This window comes from Lissotriton helveticus, chromosome 3_1 (genome assembly GCF_964261635.1).
Source record: "Lissotriton helveticus chromosome 3_1, aLisHel1.1, whole genome shotgun sequence".
NCBI lineage: Eukaryota > Metazoa > Chordata > Amphibia > Caudata > Salamandridae > Lissotriton > Lissotriton helveticus.
In genome coordinates, this window is record NC_136061.1 from 835,630,029 (window position 1) to 835,653,029 (window position 23,001).

The window sequence follows — 23,001 nt, forward strand, 5'->3', positions numbered from 1 at the left end:
GCCGGGAAACTCCAGTTGGGGCCCTGCTGCAGAACGCTTTAGGACAATGTGAATTCCAGGTGGAGCCAGCCCTCAAATACAAATTACAGGTAAGATAAGCGTTTGGATGGGAGGTAGTATAATGGAGTATTAGGAGAGGCGAGAGAGTGACAGTGGTACTAGTAGTAAAGTCCTAGGACTCTTGAATTAACAAACTCTGTGACAGGCATTTACTTTGGAAAACATTTGGCCAATTACACGTGAACCAACACGATGACAGTGTTCAGTAAAACGAACTTACTGCAAAACCACCACCCACCGGGCTCAAAAGTAGTAAAAAACAGGTATGCTCAGATAAAGTTTGAAAAAGTATATTTTTATATCTCTAACAAAATAAACTCTCGCAAGACCCTCCCTAACCCCAACGAATAAATAGTCCTTCAAAAGTCCCCAAAAACCCCAACTCCCAATTCCCACCCCCCAAAAGTCTCTAAAAAAGGGGCAAGGGACACTCTAGGGATGCATGGTGTTGACTTTGGCCTCCAGGGCATCATGCCTTAGGGCCAGGGCATCGTACTGCTCCCGGAGGGTGGCGTGATCTAAGCGGAGGCCCTCCAACAAATTCTGATATTCTTTCAATTTCCGGACCTCCGCCTCCAGGTCGGACACTCTGTGGATTGCACGGCGCAAGCGAGCCTTTAGAGTACTGTGAGGGGCAGCCTTTGCTGCTCGGCGGTGGCGTCTGCCAGCACGGCTCCGTTTCGCCGGAGCACTGCGCTGACCGGCAGAACGTGGGATCACGGAGGAGGATGCAGATGTCCCATTCGATGTACTGGACTGTGTGTCGTCCCCCTCCAGTTCCACCAGCCGCCGATATTGGGCAACAGTAGCATCCAGCCTCCGTTGCCGGGCCAGTACAGCCTGCATACTCCTTGTGGGTTTTGATGTTTTAGTATGACCAACTATATGAAGAAAGAAAGACATAATCTGTAACCAATGCTCTTTAAGAATAGGATTAACACAAAATGATTCAGCAGGAAGTTGAGTCACAGTACAACTAGCAACTAGCCAGCGCAGTACAAAAGTATTCAGGCCAGTATCATGGGCGTCCGCAGGGAGGGGCAATGGGGGGCGCTTGCCCCCCCCTGGATCGCAGGTCCATCCAGTGCTGGCCCAGTGACAAATTACAATATGGTCATTACAGCAGGCTGGGACCGACAGACAGATAGAGGCAGAGACAGAGAGAGAGGAAGACAGAAGGAGAGAGAGAGAGGGAGGGAGCCAGAGGGTGACAGAGGGAGGGTGAGGGAGGGAGACAGAGAGAGAGAGACAGCGAGGTAGAGGGAGACACAGGGAGACAGAAAGAGGGAGACAGAGAGAGAAGGAGAGAGGGAAACAGAGAGAGGGAGGGAGACAGAGAGAGAGGGAGGGAGACAGAGAGAGAGGGAGGGAGAGAGAGAAAGAAAGATGTGTGTAATGTGTATGCCAGATCTGGTGGCTCAGTGGACGAAGGCATCCGCTGCAGGGGCATGAGTTCAACCTCATGGTCATAGTTTTTTTTGTTGCTCTAGATCCACCCCCCTCCCCCACTGACCCTGCCCCCTTCGGAGCGGCCCTTGGCCACAAACCACACTGTCAATTTGGCCCTGAGAGAAAGTTTGTGAGGACCCATGCTCTATAACCACATCCTCCTGATTTAGATTGAATTGTTTTTTTCTGGCATTTTTTGTTTTTCCCTCTGTTTTAATGTAGTTGCCAGGTCGTCTGCTGTGGTGCCGCACAAGATTTTTCTCTTCCCCCTATGGGGTTCTTTGTTTATTTAAGCTCTATGTCGTGTTAGATTTAAAAAAATGTATTTAATACTTGTGCTCAATCATGTAAGGAGTAGGACTCAGGAGATGGTGATGATGTTGCACCCCCCCCCCCTGGAAACATTTCATAGTATTTTCGTAGTTCATCCAGTGACCGTCTACTCTCTGTAGATACACATCATATGCTATCTAAGAGTCAGATAGTACCATGATCCAGCTTACCTGTACCCGCCACCACCACTGTCTGCTTCCTCACAGTCTGTTCTTGGCCCTCTTGCGCCGCCTCCTCCCCAGAGTTGTCCTCGGACTCGGAGTCGATCACCACCACCACATCCGAGCTGGCCCCGCCACCAGATGTTCCACCTACAAAGTAGATTTAAGAATGTTAGATTATACCACTCAATAGTATTTGGTCTAGGAATGAAGAAATGTGAAAACAACAGAAAAAGTAATTGACTGTCTACTCTAGTCTAAAGTAAAAATGTCCCTCCTTCCAGGGAAGGCTGTTGTCTTGCTGCACTCTTTTGTCACAATTGATGAATGCTTGCTTAATTTTAACACACACCATTTTTCTCTGAACAGACAGAAGCTGGACTTCTAAGGACAAGAGCAACATCAACTTCAAACCAGGTGATAGCTCGGCTCGACCACAAGAAATGTGTTCCATTACTCATCAACTCAGCACCAAGCACTTTTCCATTTCCAGCTAACTTTATTTTAATATATGTGTTTACTTTTACTTTTAATAAAGCTTTTAAACTTGAATAGACTCTGTGGTTTTTGGTCCTCCAGACTAGAGTGACTGAGCGAAAAGTTTTGCAATTTTTGCAAGGAGGAGTCCGTGCCGCTGACACTACCAGGTTTATACAGTGTGCCAAACACGCCACTCTGAAGTATTAGTACTCTGGTCTTTGGTGTCCATAGTTCGGTTTGTGGAGAATTGTCCCTGCAACAGTAGTATTATGGATTTTGCTCCTATCTAAACACTATTTCAAAAAAATTAAATTAGGAACGCTTGGACAACAATAGGTCCTCTATATTTAAATGAAAACTTACTGGGGCCAGCAAAGGAGCACTCGCCGCCCTGGCCTGCATCCTCCTCCTTTAGAGCCACAGAATCCTCCTTTTCCGTCCGCTTGCCCCTGGGCGGACCTGACGTACAACATGAAAGAAAGAACAGAAAACATTGATGATTGCTGCTTGTCGATGTCCTTGTCAACCAAATCAAACATTTAGAAAGAACAAGAACCAACTATTTCAGCCAAAAAGAGGGCTACAAAGGAAGGACTGCACCTGAGCCTCTACTCTAGGGGCAGATTTACAAGCCCCTTGCAGCTCTTTTGCTCCGTTCTTGCGTCACTTTTGTGACGCAGCGCCACAACAAGAGAGGCGCCATGGTGTGGCGTATATTAACAACGTGACGCATATGGGAGATGCATCCCATTCTAAAGCCCTGCGCCATAAGGGAGCGTTCCAGCGCAAGGGAGGGCGTTCCTGCGCAGGAACGCATGCTAAAAGTGGCTATGGGGAATATATAAAATTTCAATCAGTCATTTAGGACAATGATGCGTCACTGAAACCCTGCGCCTGCATGAAGCAGACGTAAGGCTTGACGCAACATTGCTGGAGCTGCGCCATCGTTGCAACGCAACTCCATCAATGAGCCGCCTTTACGGCACCGATGCGTAACGCTTCGGTGACGTTTTGGGACCATGGTGTGCCGCATTGTAAATACGGCGCACCATGGGTGGTGCTGGCGTGCCGCACACTTTGCAGGGATGCGCAGGTAATTGCTAATCTGACACTTAGGGGCATACTTACGAGTTCTGGGCTGCACACCTCCAGAGGTGCACCAAAACCAATGCGTAATGCAAAACTAACCTTGCGTCACGGCAGATGCGCCGCAATTACAATGCGGCAAACCCTGGCGCAAGGGTAGGCAGATGCGTGACGCATCTCGTGACGAAAGAGGGGCGCATCTCTAGAGTCGCGTCGCAGGCGCGATGCAACTCTAGCAATGCTCAGGGCTGCCCAATACTCAACATACCGCATCAGTCCTTACGCCTGCTTCAAGGAAGCAGGCATAAAGAATTGTCGTAGTGGCGCCGCAGAAGTGCCTGCGTTAAATCTTGTAGATTTCACGCAGGCACTTTTGCGAGGCGCACAGCTGCCTGACCGCAAACAAAATGGAGGCGCCCATACTCAACCTTGGGGTAACTCGCACTAGTTCGCGGCTTCCACGGTCGATTTCGCACGACGTCGCGCCTCGCGAATAGGGCGAAATTACCGAAAAACGAGTTTTGCAAAAGCAAAACCAACGAACAGGTGCAAAAGTTCGAGCTCATCATTTGTAACCATTTCCCTGTAGTGCTTCCTGAAGGGGCCCTCCAGAATCCGGTTGCCTACTTGCAACTATTGTGTGACCCTGCTCTGACAGTCACAGAATAGTTAGAAGTATGCCATTGCATCCTGTTAAATTTTTTTTACATTGCAACAAAAAGGAAAGGGAGCAGACAAGCAGGTGCCAGCCTTCATTAATGTCAGTTGGGGCAGGGCAGGTGTTGTTGTTTGCAAAACTTAAAGCACTTAGCAGGTGTGCTTTGCTTTGCCACAATAATGTACACTCACTGGTCAATCAGAGGGTGCTGTGATGACACCGAGGGTGGCATGGGTGTGCCAGCCAGAGGGTGGCATGGGTGAACCAGAGTGCCAGTGTTGACAGAGGATGGCAGTGCTTTGCTTTGCCCCAATAATGTACACTGGTGAACCAGAGGGTGCTGTGATGACACAGAGGGTGACATGGGTGAGCCAGAGGGTGGCATGGGTGAACAAAGAGAGTGCCAGTGGTGACAGAGGGTGGCAGTGATGAAGAAAGCCTTGCAAACAGGCTGGGCACGTAGAAACAACAAGTTCGCAAAACTGGCGACCCGACAAGTAAGTTCGCAATTTGCGAAATTGTACAAAACCCTCGCGAACTTGCAGAAACCCGTGCGAACACATACCTCAAAAAAAATCCGCAAAATCCGCGAGAATTCGCGGATTTTGCGGATTTTTGCAATCCGCAAATTCGCAAATCCGCAAATTTGCGGATTGCGAATCCGCAAAATCCGCCCATGCTTACTTGAAGCCGAGAACCGGCACCAAAGGATTTTGAGGCCATAGCCCCTCTCACAGAATGAGCTCCATATTTGGAAGTATCAATACCCGCCAGACTCAACAACCAGGAAACCCACCTGGCCAGAGTCGCAGTGGCGACTGGGTGGAATGGTCTCTGCAATGAAATCAACAATTGACCAAAATCATTCCTAAACTCCCTAGTACAATCCTCATATACTTTTAAACACTTCACCACACATAATTTACTGTGGTGAGGAAATGCAGGGTAGGAAATACATTTTGAATGTGTTTTAGTTCGCTTCGAAATAGTAAAGGAAACTCCCGTGGGAGTGAATACTCTACCTGCCAAATCCAATGCTCGAATGTCCGATACCCGCCTGCATGAAATCAAACAGAGCAAAATCGTAAGTTTCGCTGAGAGCTGTTTCCGAGAGAGACCCTCATTAGCCGGCCAAGCTGATAAAAAACGCAAGACCACTGAAACGTCCCAAAGTTCAGTATACTTGGGTTGAGGGGGATTCATTAAACGGATCCCCCTGACTACCTTACACACCAGGGGATGTTCCCCAACAGGTTTGCCATCTACATGTGGGTGACCCGCCGAAATAGCTGACCGAAAATTGTTCACCGATCTATATGCCATGCCCGCCGGCGCCAGTTCTGACAAGAAATTCACTATCATATGGATATCGGATCCCATAGGATCTCCCTGTCGTTCGTTACACCAACCAACCCAACGTCTCCAAGCTGACTCATAACGCTTGTGAGTGGAAGGTGCCCAGGCCTGTGACAAGAAAAAGAGAGTGGCCTGTGAAACCTCCGGCACTTGCCAACGTCGCCGGAAAGTCTCCATGTCATGAGGGACAACTGATCCTGTAGACCCACCGGGTCCGTAAGAAGGTCTGGAAACAATGAGATTCGCACTGGCGATGCACATGCGAGACTCATCGCGACCGAAAACCACGCTTGTGCTTTCCAGCATGGGGAGATCAAGATCACCTCCGCCTACTGCCGCCGAACCTGAGCCAGAACTCTTGTGATCATGATAAACGGACGAAACGCATATAGAATGCCCGTCGTCCATGACTGAAGAAAGGCGTCTGAGCTGATCGCCAAGGGATCCGGACGCCAACTGAAATACTGGGGCAACTGTCTGTTGAGCCGTGAGGCAAACAGGTCTATCACACACGGACCCCATTTGTGGTCCAATGCCCTGAAAATCCTGGGATGCAACATTCAATCGCTGGCATCCCTCAAATACCGAGAGTTCCAATCTGCTGTCACGTTGACAGAGCCCGGTATATATTCCGCCATCACCGAGATTTGATGTGCCAGGCAATAATGCCAGAAGTGCTTGGCTATCTCCGCCAGGAGCCGTGATCTGGTGCCGCCGAAGCGATTTATATACCGTACCGCGGACACATTGTCCATACGTAGGAGAATGCAGCAGGACACTTTCTGAGGAGACAGCGTGCGAATCGAGAAGGAACCCGCTAGGAGTTCCAGGCAATTGATGTGGAGACTCAGCTCTTCGCGGGACCAACGACCCCCCGTCTCCACCGAGCCGCAACAGGCCCCACAGGCTGGCATCCGACTCTATCACCACCTCTGGGGTGGCCGCAAAAATGACCCTGCCATTCCAAGCATCCATTTGCTCTAACCACCAGTTCATCTCCGTACGAGCCTCTGCCGAAAGGGAAATCTGCTGGGCATAAGTCAAACCCTTGCGCAGATGCAACGCTTTCAACCGTTGCAGGGCCCTTTAGTGCAAAGGGCCCGGAAAAATCGCCTGGATAGACGAGGCCAAGAGACCTACCAGACGCGCTAAAGACCTCAAGGAAATTGTCAGAGAGACAAGCGCTCTCCTCAATTCCTTCCTGATCGCCACCCTCTTCTTGAGAGGTAAGAGTAATTGAGCCTTCACCGAGTCGATCTGGAAGCCCAGGAATTCCATTGCTTGAGAAGGGATCAAAATGGACTTCTGTAAATTCAGTAGGAAACCCAATTCCTGAAAGAGGTGGATCGTCCATGACAGATGGAGCGAGACTATTTCCGGAAAACGACCCAAAATCAGGATGTCATCGAGATAAATAATTAGTCTTACGCCCCTTTCCCTTAACCACTGGACTACCGGTTTGCTCAGTTTGGTGAAACACCAGGGAGCAGACGAGAGGCCAAAGGGCATGGTGGAAAACTCGAACCACCGGTTGCGCCACTGAAATTGTAGAAACCGTCGATGCGGAGGGAAAATGGGGACCGCCAGGTAAGCGTCTTTCAAGTCCAGACGCACCATCCAATCCTGTTCCAACAGGATGTCGCGCAGCAAGTGTATGCCTTCCATTTTGAAGTGCCGATGCACAACCCAGGCGTTGAAATCCCTGAGGTTTAAATCAAGCCGAAAGCCCTGATCTTTTTTGGGAACCACGAAGACGGTGCTCACAAAGCCTTGAGCGTGTGGGAAGGTCTCCACCACTGCTCCTTTTTGGATCAATGCATGCACCTCTGCGTCGATGAAACTCTGTTCTGGTAGGGAAAAATGTAGGGGAGCGGGCGCTTGACGCTGCGCGGGGGAGGCATAAAACTCTATGTGATACCCTTGTACTGTTTGTAACACCCAGGGATCGGATGTGAGCTCTCGCCACCTGTGGAGAAAGAGAGCCACCCTGCCTCCCACCATGTGTTCTGATGCACATAGAACTCGTACCTGAATAGGAATTGTCTCCTGAGTTATTCTGCTGGCCTCGATAGTTGCCTCTCTGACCTCTGCCACGACCTCCTCGATTGCGGGAGGGATAGAAATTGGGTCGTTGATTGCCTCTGCCTCGTTGCTCCGCTCCACGCGAGGTCTGATTAAATCCTCGGCCGGATCCTCGACCTCGTTGACGTCCGGCCCTGTCAAAAACACCGGTGTGGAACACCTTCCTGATGTTTGTTTGCGCTTTATCCAAAGCGGAGAAGGTGGCAACGTACTTGCCCATTTCCTTCACAAATTTATCCCCAAAAAGCATCCCATTAGCCAGGGAACCCGCCACAGTGGGGGCCATCTCCGCCTATTGGGAATTGATTCTCATAAGGAGAGAGCGTCTCCGCTCCGTGGAAAGGGCTACATTAGCATTCCCAAAGAAGCACACGGCACGTTGTGTCCATTCCAGGACATCTGACACGTCCAGTGGCACATTCTGCTCCTTCGCCTTAACTGCGGCATCCAGAATTTTCGTGAGGGGTCCCGAAATGTCTAACAACTTGTCCTGGCAGCCACGCCATGCCCTATCTAGTCCCTTCTTGGGATCTTTTGCAAACTTCCTCATGAACGCCGCCATATTGGGGTCCAAGTCCGGAGTCTCCGCTACCTTTCCTGTCAAAGAGGGCCTGGGGCATTCAGATCTCAAAGTGGCCCTGACTCCACTCTCAAAGCCCTGACGCAAATTATTACCTACATAATGCGCCACTTCAGGACAGGGCACCCATTCCGTAGATCTAGGGTGTACAATGCTATTGGGGTCAAACAACAAGGTCTTAGGGGCCTGACTATCATCCACCTTGTATGCTGTGTGCTTCACCTTTTTGTTTTTCTTCATCCGAATCCGAGGTATCAGGCAGGGATGGGGAAGACTCCCCCGAAGTACAATTAGCCATTGAGCCATGATCCCTTATGACATTCCTGATCATCTGTGCCAACACCTGTGCCGAGGGAGTAGAGGTATCACCCTTACGGGCTGATTTAAACTTTCTCCTGCCATATTTCTGCAGGGGTTTAGTAAAAGGCTTGAGAGCCTTGATCAGGGCTTTATTAACTGACCCTTGGACCTAAGTATCCAGGGCCTCCACCAAATTTTCCTCCAACTGTTCTTCCTGTGGCTCATATTCATTATATTCGACCCATTGGTCACCCTCCTCGGCGTAGTACGCCATAGCTCTAAAGCTGGGAGGTAAGGAGGAAATTCTCAAGGGGGGAGCAGCCCAGGGGTGCCTCGAACACACACACACCAAAGTTCAAAACCAACACACTGTGAGGCACATCTTGAAGGTGGAAGGAGACCCCTCTTATATGCACACAATTGCTCCCCTCGAGCCTGGCTCTGATCCGGACACGCTCCGGTTAGCGTTCAATGAGGCCAAGGATTGATGCAGGGCTGAAAAACGTGATGCACGAGGCAGTTGGCAAACACAAAGCGAAAGTCGGCGCCTCGCACATGCGCGCAGCGTATGGGGCTCGAACTCGCCTGCTCCTTGTGCGTGAGAAACTCGCGTCTGCCACCTCCTGCTCCACCGCCCTCTGTCACGCACACCGCGCGCCGCCTAATCGCGCTACACGCGCGCGCTCAAAACATTCCAAAACATTTGTGATAAACACTATCGGGGCAACACCAACGAAAGCGCTCAAGCGCTACTATTACAAAAAAAACGCAAATGCCAATACCATTAATCACCAAGAAAGTAATGAAAAGGCACTTAACTCGCTGCTGCAGCAGCAAAGAAAGAGGAGGTCTTCCTGTTTACAGAGACTGTTATATGTTGGACAAGACAGTGATTGGTGCAGACTAGTGGAGGGGGTTGCCCTTCCGGGGTCATGCCAGTTTAAAATTTTATTGGCTGCTGTTTTTGGCAGTAAAGATTAGAGAAGCATAATCAGAGCCTCCGTGGACTGACATAGAATGTTATGAGCGTGGTGAACCATTACCATTGAAAGAGGACTACGGAGTGCAGTTCCTCCAATCATTCAGGAAGCATGTTTGCATTCGTTCTCAATAAAGAATGTGAAAATACATACTAAAACTGCACATGGAAAAAACGGGGGCGTGCAATCAGAAGGAATGAACATGGGAAAAATAACGTGGGCAAAAAGTGAACATGGAAAATAGTAAGAAAAGAAACAATAAACGAGTGCACTGGTTAAACAAGTGTAAAATAAACAAACAGCAAGAATAAACAGAGCTATAGGTACACACAAACCCTATTTTGGAAAAAGGACTTTGCAAAGTGCATAAGAAATACAGATAAATAAATACAAGAAATGACTAAGAAAACACACGTATGTATGGAACCAAGGCGGCTATATAAGGTCTAAGAGAAATTAAATCAGTGAAGTACTACACTGTGCCTGCCACTTTATGCAGTGAAATGTCGGGGTGCCATTGGTACCCCCCCAGTGCACCCTCACCTCTACCCAACACAAGGAGGGCAGGCAACAGGCCCCCCAAAATCAAACTCCGTCGGCCTTTCAATGGGGGTTGCACCGCCGCGGAAAGGCTGGCTGGAGACATCATCATAATTTGGCGGAAGGTGCTTGTTGGGCACCGCCACCATTTTGTGGATGCATACCGCTCCACCGGGCAATCGTTACGTTTGCCTGTGGCGGTTCTGTGGCGGAAGGGTTCTGCCGCAGTTGCGTTCTGAATCCCACTGCCATCATAATATTGCTGTGGGAGAATTGCTATCTGCAGGGCCAGCGGATATCACCGGCGGTGTAGGTCCTTCCGCCATCATAATGAGCCCCAAAGTTTCAAGGATGTCTCATATCCTTCTCAGTAAGAAGATTCTGCCACCTACTCACTACATACACGTTTCTGTCAAATGTTTATGTTCCCTTGTATTTCTGGAAAAATGAAAAAAAAAAACTCAAATGTGCATGTATTTATCATTATATGCTCCAACTGGCAATTTTGGGTGAGATCTCTGAGAAGTTACATCGGCAATCGTCTCTTGAATATCTGTTGTGCTACTCACTACGTTTGCATTAAGCGTGTATTAGACATTTTGGCTTCCTAATGTATTCTGTTTTATTTTAACAGATATTGCAATTGTGTCAGCTTCTTTTAAGCTATCCTAAAAGGTGGGATATCTACTCTACTGTTAGTGTGTAAACTGAGGTTGTTTGGGCTGGAGAAGTGGGTTAGAGGTCCGAATAGGCCACCCAGGTTTCTAGTGATCCAAATGAGGAACCGCCCAGAGGGGATTTACAGCATCATAGATTTCCTTTCGCTCTTTCTTTCTCTTATCTGTCCCTTTCATACGATCTTTTGATACCTCCACAAGCCCCCCACCTTTTTACTTGGTTTGTTGAAATTATTGCATTTGTAATGACATAAACTCGTTTTATTCCTCTTTTCTTGCTTTCATTACCATGCAGTGATTTGCCACCAATACAAAGTTCGCTAGCCCCTTGGTTTACTACGCAACACCGTTAGTCCTGAGGAATGCCTGGACCTTGGGCAACAAACCTTGAATAAAAGCAGCACCCACAACTCCCTAAGCACTTTCAGTTGGTTGGGCAATAACAGAAAATTATTTGATAACATCCTGTAAACAATTTACTAAATCAATGGGAGATTCACTTTTATTTTGTTTACAATAGGATAATTTAGTCCAGTGTGTCTTAACTAGACAAGACTAGTTTATAGTGTTTAGCAGTGTTTCCTTTACAGCTATAAGGAGACTAAGGGCCTGTCAGGGCAAAATACTCTTTTCTACCAATCAATCCCTTAGCTCACTTATCATGACAACACAACAAGAGATTCACATCATCCCAATTCGAAGGAAATTCTAAAACTCTGCACAGAATTTATTGGGACTTTCTCATATATTGAAAATTGTTTATTAATATTTACTTGAACTGTGGTAGACCAAGGAACATAAAATGGTAACTCAGCCTCCTGTTCGGCCTGGTGGATGTATGACATTACAACGCAGGCTATTACAACGCCTGCCTTTACAACGCGGTTTTTACATCGCATACCATTACAACGCATAGCGCTTTTGGGTGTTGGATAGTGAATAGTTTAATTTACTATTCCAACTCCAGTCCCCGTGGACACTAGGGAAGGTTATTGGATAGTAAATTAACCTATTCCCTATCCTAGAGCGCCCCCCAGCGCAATGCGTTGTAATAGTTTGTGTTGTAATGACCGCGTTGTAATGGTAGTGCGTTGTAAAAGTTTCGTTGTAAGTGATGTTTCCCCGGCCTGGTATTCTCTTAAAGGAAGAAGGGCATGGGGGAGGAAGGGCTGCCAATCAGGGTGTTTTGCGGTTATCACTGTCTATGTAACCGAACTAGTTTCTGTCTTGGGCGTTCCAAGGATTCCTCTCCAGTTCTCTCATACTCCTCACAGAAGTGAACCCCAGACTACTGTGACTTAAAGTTGGGCTGCGTGACCACCCAAGCCGACGTCTAGCATCGGTTCGGTAAGGTGCCAATCGTGAATGGGCCTCTAACACTGCTCCTTAAATGGGAAATTTGATGTTTGTGGCCCTCAAGGGTCCCCTTCATACCTCACAGCTGAAACTCATGTTTGCATCTATTAGCTTTCTGTAGCTTGCAACAAAGTACAGAGAATGAAGGTGAAGGAAACGGCCTTTATTATTCCTTGCAGCCACCAGGTAATCAGATACAGTGTCGTTAACGGCTGCAATATGAATCGGTTGCTTCCAACATTCTAGGGACGTACCAAGGTCCCATGTGGGAAGGGGAAACAGCAGGGGAAAGAAGGGAGGGAAGGAAGGGGAAGGAAATGTGAAAACGGTGTAACTTAACTCATCTTACAAGGTTTAAACATTTAAAACATGACACTTCCTCATCCCAATTTAGGAACACTGACACTGATCAAGTTCTACATTGCTCTAAGTTTTTTATGTCTTTTTAAGGTTATTCTGGCACTCTGGATCAAAGGTACCCTAGACCAGACTTCTTCCCCTGCTTGACAATGAGTCCAAACCCTCCTTCATATGCCTGCAGATGCATGGTGGTACATAAAGTGTGCAGGGGTCCCTTTTGCTGGTGCTTTTGGTGGCGCCTGCTCTATACCATACACTGAATTCATACTTCTAACTGTACAAATGATAAAAGTGCTGACAATGGTTGTCCCGCAGTGTCTCTCAATGGGCAGCCAGGCAGAAGGCCTTATTGCAGGACAAAATGTGTCTCTTTGCAACTAGCACAAGATTAAGTGTCCCTCTCCCATAGGCCTCCCCACACCATCCCTGAGAGGCCCAGGGAGAAGCCCCATCCTATAAGCCAATTTGTGAACAGACACCTTTCTTCAGTGGGATCGGCAGGGGCACAAGAGGTTTGGTGGTATTTTGCAATGTTACGGGCCCCATGCTGGTGGGCTGAGTGTGAGGCCCTGGTCAGCACTTTACAGTCTGCTCAGTTTTAACTCTCAGCCCCCAAGCTATTCTCACACTTTCAGCCCGATATGAGCTGTGAAAGAGGTGCTTGGAGGTGGCAGAAAGGTGAGCTGTGCCCCTGGAGTAGTCTGCACAAAGCAGCTTCAGGAGCCCTAAAGGTGTAATTTATGTAAATTAGAGGGGCCTTGCACATTCCCCTTCGCCCAGGGACCCAAAATCCTAGAACTGGTCCTGACACTAACACTATCTGGCCTGATTAACTTATCGAGCACTGCGACGTTCTCAGCCCTAGTCCCTCTGGGTACTACCTTTCGTGCCTGGGGTGTATGTGTGCACTCCAGTTTAGCCCTGTCCCTGACTTAAACCAAGAGTAGGTGTTCCCAACCGGAGAACTAAACCACTGTGGACATCTGCTCACATGTCTAAATCAAGTCAGAAAATGTTTATTACCAAAAGAAAAAAACCTATGTGTGAATTACGTAAATTGGTTGTCCAGAGGACCACCCCTCTACATCCAGTACATAGTAAGCTTAATGCTAAAATGCACAAGATAAAATGTATATGCTTTAATACACAGAGATTATATAGAGATCACATGGTCAAAATCCTAAACAAAAATGCCATTAGACGATTTAGATGTTTAGCACATGGAATATTACAAGTTGGACCTTCCAAAAGATACAAAAATATACACTAGTCACTCTTGCTGAGTGACTAAAGTGTATTATTTTTTCAGCTTTAGAATTTCTCGCTTACAATGGCAAATATCAAAGTGAAAACAATGTTTCACGATGAACTCATTTATAGTCATTGGGTTTGACTCACAAAGTACAAACCTTTATATATGTAAAGGCCCCTGGACTTATTAAATTCAATGCTTTCCCACTGAAGATAGACCGAGATGCCTCCAATACAGCAGACCCTCTATTGACATTCATCTGGACGCTTACTGAATTGCCACAAGTTCTTTATGATTTAGAGCTTCTACTGCACTAGTATGTGAGTAAGTTTTGTGGTTACTTCTTTATAGTGCAATGTGTTTTGTCTCAACCTGTAATGCATTTGTACCTGGGACTTCCTTGAGTTTACACCTTACTGCTACATTTCTATGCAACACTACAGTGCTCATGTAATACTGTCTGTCCTGATGATTATCATCAGCCAATGCACATGGGTGAAAGGTTTTGTGAGACAGCTTGGCATTCCATAACTGGCTCCTCTATTGACATTACAGTCAGGACTGAGCTACCTAACCATCATTAATTGTAATCTTTCCCATGTGATCACCCACTTTACGTAACACACAACTTGCATCTTTTGTTACATTTTATCACTGTGTGATCTTACATATATAGGCTGAATTAACACAGTTGGAATTGAAGCAAATTTCGTATGATGTATAAAACTGAAATTATAAATGTGCTTTAGTTAGGCCACATCTCTGTACAAATCTCAATTGTGAACATGATGGAAGCCATCTCTGATCTCTGTTATGGCCCTCTATCCACCACCCCTCCCCCACCCTCCACACTGCACATTTTCTTCCCACATGTCCTGCAGAGCACGGTCAAGTTGATGTGTAGTAGTTTATTTCCACTGTTATGATTGCATTACTTTTGATTTATTCTATTTGATAGTTTTTTAAAGCACACACTTGACCTTTGCAGGTATCAATACTTCCATTCTATCAATGTGCAAGTTGCCTGCTTGCTGAATTTGTAGATCTCAAACACCTGTGCACAGTTCCCAAGATCTGCACGATTCCTTACTACTGCAGAGCAGTAAAATACCCAGCTGATGTCACAACTACTAGGGCTTGGCTTATAGGTAAATGTAATCTGTCCTACCTTTGTGTGTGTAATGTCAGGTAGTATAATCTGAAAGTGGGTAACTCATTGATGCACCTTTGTCTGTCACCCATCTAGAAGACTCAGTATATCCCAACCTTCCATGGTTGCTGGCACCGCTAAGAAATCCGACCACGTCTGGGGAAATCCAATTCAATGAGGCCCAAGGAAGAGCACGGCGGCCAGTGGAGCAGGCTTTTCGGCTCTTGAAAGTTAGATTCAGATGTCTGGACAAGACTGGGGGAGGCCTCCTCTACTCACCTGTAAGGTCACTGTGGCCTCTTGCATGTTCCATATCATTGCCCTACGACAGGACATCTCTTATATCGCAGAGGATGCAGGCCCTGGAGAGCCACCAGATGAGGAACCTGAAATGCCAAATGATGATGATGAAGATAGTGGTGAAGAGGAAGGTATGGGCTTCCATCGAGATCTCATACAAAACGTCTTCTCTTGAATGTAGGTATGGTGTGAGATGTGATGACTTTGACATTTATTGCAACTATTGTAGTGATGTTACAATGAAGATCTTAATGCAATATACTAGGAAAATATTGGTCTGGCAATATCTGGGGTCAGGTATTTGTTTAGTAAGTGTAGCTTGTTCAGCTGTAAACGTGTTCTGGGAATGTGTTCAGTAGGAGTTGACAATTTGATTTGTGCCATGTGTATTTTCTCTTAGCTAATCCCTCTCTGTGTTGGTCTGTTTTAGATTCCTTCACCATGGCATCTACATTTGGGCATTTCAGAGTTGTGACATTAGCAGGCATGTGATGCTGTTCATACGTACAAAGTGGACATGGTTTGGTCTTGGGAATGTCTGTCACAGACTTTGGGTGTACACAGCTGATACCAAAACAGCTTGCTCAGCGATAGAATGGAAGTTATGTGGCTTCCATTGGACTCGTTCCTTGTGGTGTGTAATACAACAGGTGTACAATCATGTGATCCAACACAGTGTTGTGTTGGGCCAAATTCATGCTATTCTTCCTTCATATTTGCCAAATCCTCATTGTGCATGAACTGTATATAGCTGTTGATGTGTCTCCTTAAAGGCCAAAGTGCTAGTGGCACATCACTGAATTTTTGTGTGAAGTTCCAGCAAATGTTAAGTCTAAGGTTAAGTCTCCTTGGTCAGAAATGGCTGATCATATTGTTAATGAAAGACCGAAAAGAAATTGCTTAAAAACATGCTGTAGAATATGCACATGTAGTATAGTGATAGTACTCACAGTATGGTTAGGACTGACAATAGCTATTCCTTACATAATGAGTAGAGACATGACGAATGATACTAATGAGCTACAAACGATAGATACACCAAGAAGAATAGATACACAAGAGAAAGCACTTAGCATTAAACAACAGAAGGTAAATTTAGAAGCATCAGATGAGGAAGGACTACATTATACAAGAATTAAAAATATAACTCACTTAAATGTACTTGCAAACCTATTAGTACACTATGTAGAAGCTATGGAAATAGAAGATTGCTATGTTTGCATGAAGTTACCTACTTCGGTAGCCGAAGGTGTTACTTACCACCATTATCACTAACATATGGCATTTCATGTAGTATTTTAGCTAGTTTATTCTATAAGAAAGGACCTTTGCAGTATTACTATTCTAATTCATATGTGATATTTTCTGAACTTCCTATACGTAGTAACCTGAATTCTGTACATACTAAGAGTGATGTAACACGTTATATGGGTGAATATTTTCTAACAATAGGAACCATAGATATAGCTGAAGCACACAAGAATAATTTAACATGCTTATTACGTGAAAAAGAGAAAATATTTTTGAATATGGTTGAGAAAAAGAGAGAGAATTTCCAAAGAAAAGCAAACGATAAGAACCATAAAATTCCTAAATGGGCCAAAAATATAGGATACACCCCAAATGGCAAAACTCATGCTGCTATGTTCCTGGATTTAGAAAAGAAGGGTAAACTCTGTCTCCATAGGGAAAGAACTAGTTACAATATATTAATTGATTCCAGTGAATGTGAACACAATTATATGGTAATTGGGGGTTGGGGTTCCAATGATGGAACTGAACCTGTGTTTCCTGGAATCTATTTTATATGTGGAAACAATGATTATTACAAATTGCCAGATCATTGGTCTGGGAGCTGTTATTTTGAAATAGTCGTCCCAAAGATATATCATGTAAATAAAATCACTGGAAACAATGAAGAAACTAATGGACTAATACGTAGTAAAAGAGCTAGTTTTGGAGAAATAGTAGGTGATATATTTAGTGCATTGATACCTACAGTGGGAGTGGCTCTGAATACACAAAGAATTTGCAAATTGTCAACAGTACTGGATCAGTTATCAACTAATACTGCTGGAGGGTTCTTAATGGTCAATACCGAATTGTTTGCAATCAGATCAATGGTTTTACAAAATCGACTTGCTCTTGATACATTAGCAAAAGAGGGCGGAGTCTGAAGAATGTTGAAAGCGCAACATTGTTGCACTTACATACCTGACAAAAGTGTTGAAATTAAAAGGTATGTAAGAAATATTACTAATTTGGACAAAGAGTTTAAACCACTGGAGTGCATGGAAGAGACTTAACCAATGTCTCTCCTCTATAGGTAGTTGGTTTTCTAATGTAGGAAAAAGTTTTGTAGGTAGAATACTGATGCCAATGGTGGGAATAGGCTTACTGATTTTAGGGATAATAATTTGTTGCAAATGTCGAAAGCACAAAAAGACAGATACAGTAAATAAGAAAGGGAAGAAGAGAAATATTGATGAACTTGAATTGGAAGAGTTGAATGGAAATATATACAAGAAAGTGAAAAACTTTCACACAAACAATGAAAAGAAACAAAATAGAAAGTTTGAAGAGATTGAGTTGGGTGAATTGTGAAAAAGTTGTCATCTGTTTCATTAATTGGTGATGATATAAAATATCATCAAAGTGGGGATTGATGGAGCAAGGATTCGCATGTAATGCGACTTGCTCGTATTCATTCTTCTCGACATAACGTTAATATACTAATCAACATGTTTGTCATATTGTTGTAAATGGGAATCTGTGTGCTCGTTGTATTTCCCGAGCCCAGTCCCAGTCAGTAACTTCAGGAAAAGCATCATTCAATAAGTTATTAATAAACTTCCTCGGGTCCCCTCCTTCTTTATTTTCAGGAATCCCCAAAAAGCGCAAGTTGCTTCTACGAGCCTGGTTTTCCAAGCTAGCTAGTTTGTCGGATAGGTCATCCTTTTGTACTTTGAAGTCTCCCACTTCTTGTCTTTGGGCCATACATTCTTCTTCAAGTACAGATATCCTGGCCTCTGCTTCGGTGACCCTGTCAGCAGTCTCTGAGCATAGTTTGATTGCGCGTCTGACTGCGTTTTTTACTTTAGCACATGTCATTTGCGTGCGTTGATTCTCAGCCTTGCTCTCTGCTCTATGACACATCATGGTGTCGAATATTGTTTTCAACGTGATCTCATCGTTGTTCTCTTGCTGTGAACTAGGGTCCTGTATAACGTTGTGACTAGACCCCAGGGTATCATGGGCAACTGAAGCAGTGGATTTAGAAGATGGGGGATTCATGTTATTAATCGTGTTATTTGGTGAATTAGAAGCAACCTCTTGGCTCATTGTACGAGAAGGTCTCTTTGTTCTCCGCTTTTTTTTATAACGGTAGCCGCGTTAGCATTATCAGGACTCATGCTGGTCTCACTCACAGAGGATAGACTCTCGCCGCTAAGGTCTGCCCAATCTTAATTCGCTTCATCGGATGAGAGTTCTGATAGTGAATAAAAGGTTTCAGGGAGCTCTTGATTATGTTGCTGAACAGTAGTTTCTTTCACCGTTCGTGTTTCACTTGGGGCTTCATTCAATAGTAATACCAGCGATGGAAGAGAGCATGCTCTATTGATGATAGCGCCGTAGTTTCTTTCACCGTTCGTGTTTCACTTGGGGCTTCATTCAATAGTAATACCAGCGATGGAAGAGAGCATGCACGACAAGGTCAGGAAAATTACCCCAGGGCCATCTTGGTGTCATTCAATAATTTTCTTGCCCGTGAAGTGATATTTGTAAAAGCTAGACCAGATAAGAAAGCGGATGGTCTAGGCTGTCAGTTTTTTGTGAGACCAGACTACTGCCAAGCGACTGTGGCTCAACGATGGCAACTGAAGCAACTAATTCCTGATTTCCAAAAGAAGGAAGTAGCAGTATTTTTGCAGGGTCCTGCAAAACTAAAGACAGTATATAAGGGCCAAACGAAATACTTTATTTCTACTATCAAAGCTAAAGAGTACTTGGATTCTCTCTGAATAAATAAGAAGAATTTCAATGTATAGTAGGACAAATCTAGAATTTGGGCGTAATTATATTGTTTAATAATTATTCAAACACAGGATTATTATATTCCGTTATCTTTATACTCTCTTTTTTGCTTTTCTGCTTCTCTGAACTTCTTGTACTTCCTTCTCAGTTCGTTTCTTCTCCTTCTTTTTTTCTCTTTTCTTTCTTTTTCTTTAGTAAGGACGCCATGGGTTAGGGACACGGCATCCATACGCTTCAGGAACTGACAGTTCCTGTGCCTCATGTAGTGGGGAGGGTGGGGGGAGGGGTTCGGGGATTAAGGGTGGGGGTGGGTAAGGGTAAGGGTTGGTGGTGGGGGTGTAAGGCAGAGGTGTTCAACGCAGGGATGATTACAAGGCATTTAAATGATATCATTGAGGAACAAATATTTGTGATGTTGGTCGATAATTTTTTTTCATTTCTGATATGTATAAAAAGGTGAAAATATGTACTATTAATATTAATGGTCTTAATGACGTAAAGAAGATTGCTATGTTTCGAACAATGCTTCAGGTGCTGAACATCGATCTGTTATGTATACAGGAAACCCACATTTCATGGGATAAACGTTTTCTTTTGAATAATTTGGGACTGGAAGTTTTGATTACCTCCAAACAAATGGGTATCAAAAGAGGCGTAGCAATTTGCATGCGAAAAGGAGTAGGGAATTGTTTAAAAACACTCTCCGATAAATGGGGCAGATGGGGACTGGCCGAGCTAAAAATCGGAAGCTGTAAATTCACTTTATGTTGCATCTACGGCCCTAACCTAGATGACGCCAAATTGTTTAATACTATGAATACAGAGTTATCAACTTGGACTCAACCGATTATAGTTTGTGGAGATTTAAATATACATATGTCAGCTGGTTGGAATATTCGATTAGCGAAGAGATACACGGGCCGAAAGGTTAAAACTTATAAAGCTCTTAGAGACTTAGTACTAAGTAACGGGCTAACTGATGTCTGGAATAAATTCCATTATAACGACCCCGGATATACTTTTTTCTCTACTCCCCATCAAAAATTTGTCCGCTTAGACTATTTTTTTGTATCCTTAGTTTTCTTAGAAAAAATTCATATTGAGATATTACCACAAGTTATCTCAGATCATAATCCTATAATGGCTGAGATACAATTTTCTGTCGACTGTCAAAACCTTACTAGACCCTGGTCATTTCAAAGAAATCTATTATTAGATGAAGATTATCTTCAAAATATGGTCAATATTATTAAAGATTATTTTCTGATAAATAACGACACTGCCTCTCCACAAGTAGTCTGGGATTCTTTTAAATCTATTGTACGGGGCGAGACTATCAGTTTTGCAAATTATAAGAGGAAAAAAAATCAAACAGACTTCAGGGACAGGCTAAATAAGATTAGGCAGATCGAGTTGGATTTATCTATCGCATGTAAAAATAATGCTAATATAGAGGATGTACAAATGCGATTAACCATTGAACGTTCTGGTCTCCGTACATACATTGCTGAAGAAGTAGCGGCAAAATTTAAACAATATAAAACGGAACGGTACGAATTGAGCGAACGTACGGGAAAAATTCTAGCACAGCGCTTACGACGAAAATCCTCTTATAACGAAATACAGTGCGTTAAAGATACAAATGGGATTCTCTGCGAAAGCAGGGAAGGAATATTAGCGGCATTTCAGGGCTTCTATAAGATGTTGTACAATGACTCTAACAACGAAATTGACAAGACTCTTAATCCCATAGACTATTTCCAAATCATTAACCAACTTTCTTTGTGTATAGATGATATAGATTTATTTACTAGCCCAATAAGCTGGGAAGAGATCGAAAGGGCTATTATGAGTCTTGCAGCCGGTAAAGCCATGGGGCCCGATCAGATTCCCCTCGAATTTTATCGGACATTTAGATTCTTGCTGAAACCAGAGCTGCTTAAAATTTTTAATGCAGCATTTCAAGACAAAGCTCCTGACTCCTGGTCTACAGCTACTATAGTTGTTTTTGTTAAAAAGAACAAGGATCCAAAAGAATTAGGCTCGTATCGTCCTATTTCTTTGATTACAGCTGACAGCAAGATCTATTCTAAAATTCTTGCAAATAGATTAAACGATGTTATGCCGGGTTTAGTTTCTAATATTCAACATGGGTTTATTAAGCACAGGGACACTACAGATCATGTTAAACGGGTTATTGCACTGCTGGATTGGGCTCAGGCAAAGGAATCCCCAGTCGGAGTTATTTTGCTTGATGCTGAAAAAGCGTTCGACAGAGTCGACTGGGGGTTCCTTTGGTCTGTGCTAAAATAGAAGGGTTTCCCACCACAATTCATTAAAGCTATACAGTCACTTTACTCTAACGCACAGGGTGTAATAAGATTAGGTACGGATATTTCTAGCCCATTTTCGATCACCAGGGGGACCAGGCAAGGGTGCCCTTGCTCTCCACTTTTATTTGCACTTTATTTAGAACCTTACTTGAATAGACTAATCACAGAACCTGGTATTCCACCTGTTCGTCTTCATGAGATAGACCACAAAGTCTTAGCTTACGCGGACGACGTGGCCATTGTAACCTCTGATTCCTCTTCTGCCTTACCTAAAATAATAGAAATTGCAAGCGAATTTGGAAAGTTTTCCGGATACAAATTAAACATCTCAAAAACCCAAATTATACATTCTAAAACTGGTATACCTACTGATATTCCAATCAACGATACTGCTACATATCTCGGTGTAACTATATCATCGAAAGTAGATGACATTGTTGGACTCAATTTGGATCCATTACTCACATCCACTAATAGAACCTTAGAAAGAATAAACAATTTACATCTATCCTTATTTGGACGGACCAATGTTATTAAGATGTTGATTTTTCCAAAATTTCTTTATTTGTTTCGAACCATTCCCTTATTTTTTTCTATGTCTCTTTTCAACAAAATAGATAGGATGTTGTCCAGATTTCTATGGGGGTATCGTCGTTCAAGGAGATCGCTAAAATGGTGTACCTTACCGCAAGGACGTGGCGGGCTGGGATTTCCGAATTTTAGAATGTACTATTGGGCTATAACTCTTAAAACAATTAAGGTTTTACTATTTCATGATCATGTTAATGAAACCTTTGCTTCACCGTCCATTTACGAAATGCTTATGGGTACTCATGCACGCCAATGTTTACTGATATTTATGGAGCAGAGCTATTACAAAAAAACAAAATTCAAGGTTTTTCTTTCTGCTTTTTTGGTTTGGAGACAAATTAATAAAGCTTTACGGATAATTCCAAAATACAATTTTTATACACCCATCTGCTGTAATATGCCATTATCCGATATCTCTCAAGATATCCCCATGAATCGATTCCGTATGGGACGGATACACTCAATTGGGCAACTGTACCATAATGGGGCTCTGATGTCTTTTTCTGAACTTCAAGATATATTTGGCCTCTTTAGAAAGGAATTTTTTAAATATTTACAAATCCGTAGTTTTTTGGGAAAAAAAAACCTCTTATATAATGACGAAATGGAGACCAATGTTGTTATGGAGAGTGGTAGGAGGGATAGTCGTATTGGCACAATTTATCAATTAATGGTCAATAGGTTGCACGATGATCTCGACCAACAAACACAGAAATGGGAAAGGAAGTTGTGTATAGAAGGGATAGATCTGGCAAGGGCGTTTGAGATTAGTAATAAAACATTAATCAACAGTTCTCTTAAAAGTCAACATTATATGGCTTGCTTAGATCTTTACTACACACCGGCAAAATTGGCCAAATGGAAAGCTACGAAAGGCATTAA

The 23,001-nt window shown here is 44.1% G+C and overlaps 1 pseudogene; it reads right to left on the bottom strand.

Annotated features, from left to right (window-relative positions):
* Window positions 1-4,987: 4,987 nt before the first annotated feature.
* Window positions 4,988-8,551, bottom strand: LOC144824070 (uncharacterized; annotated as a pseudogene).
* Between the last annotated feature and the right edge of the window lie 14,450 nt (window positions 8,552-23,001).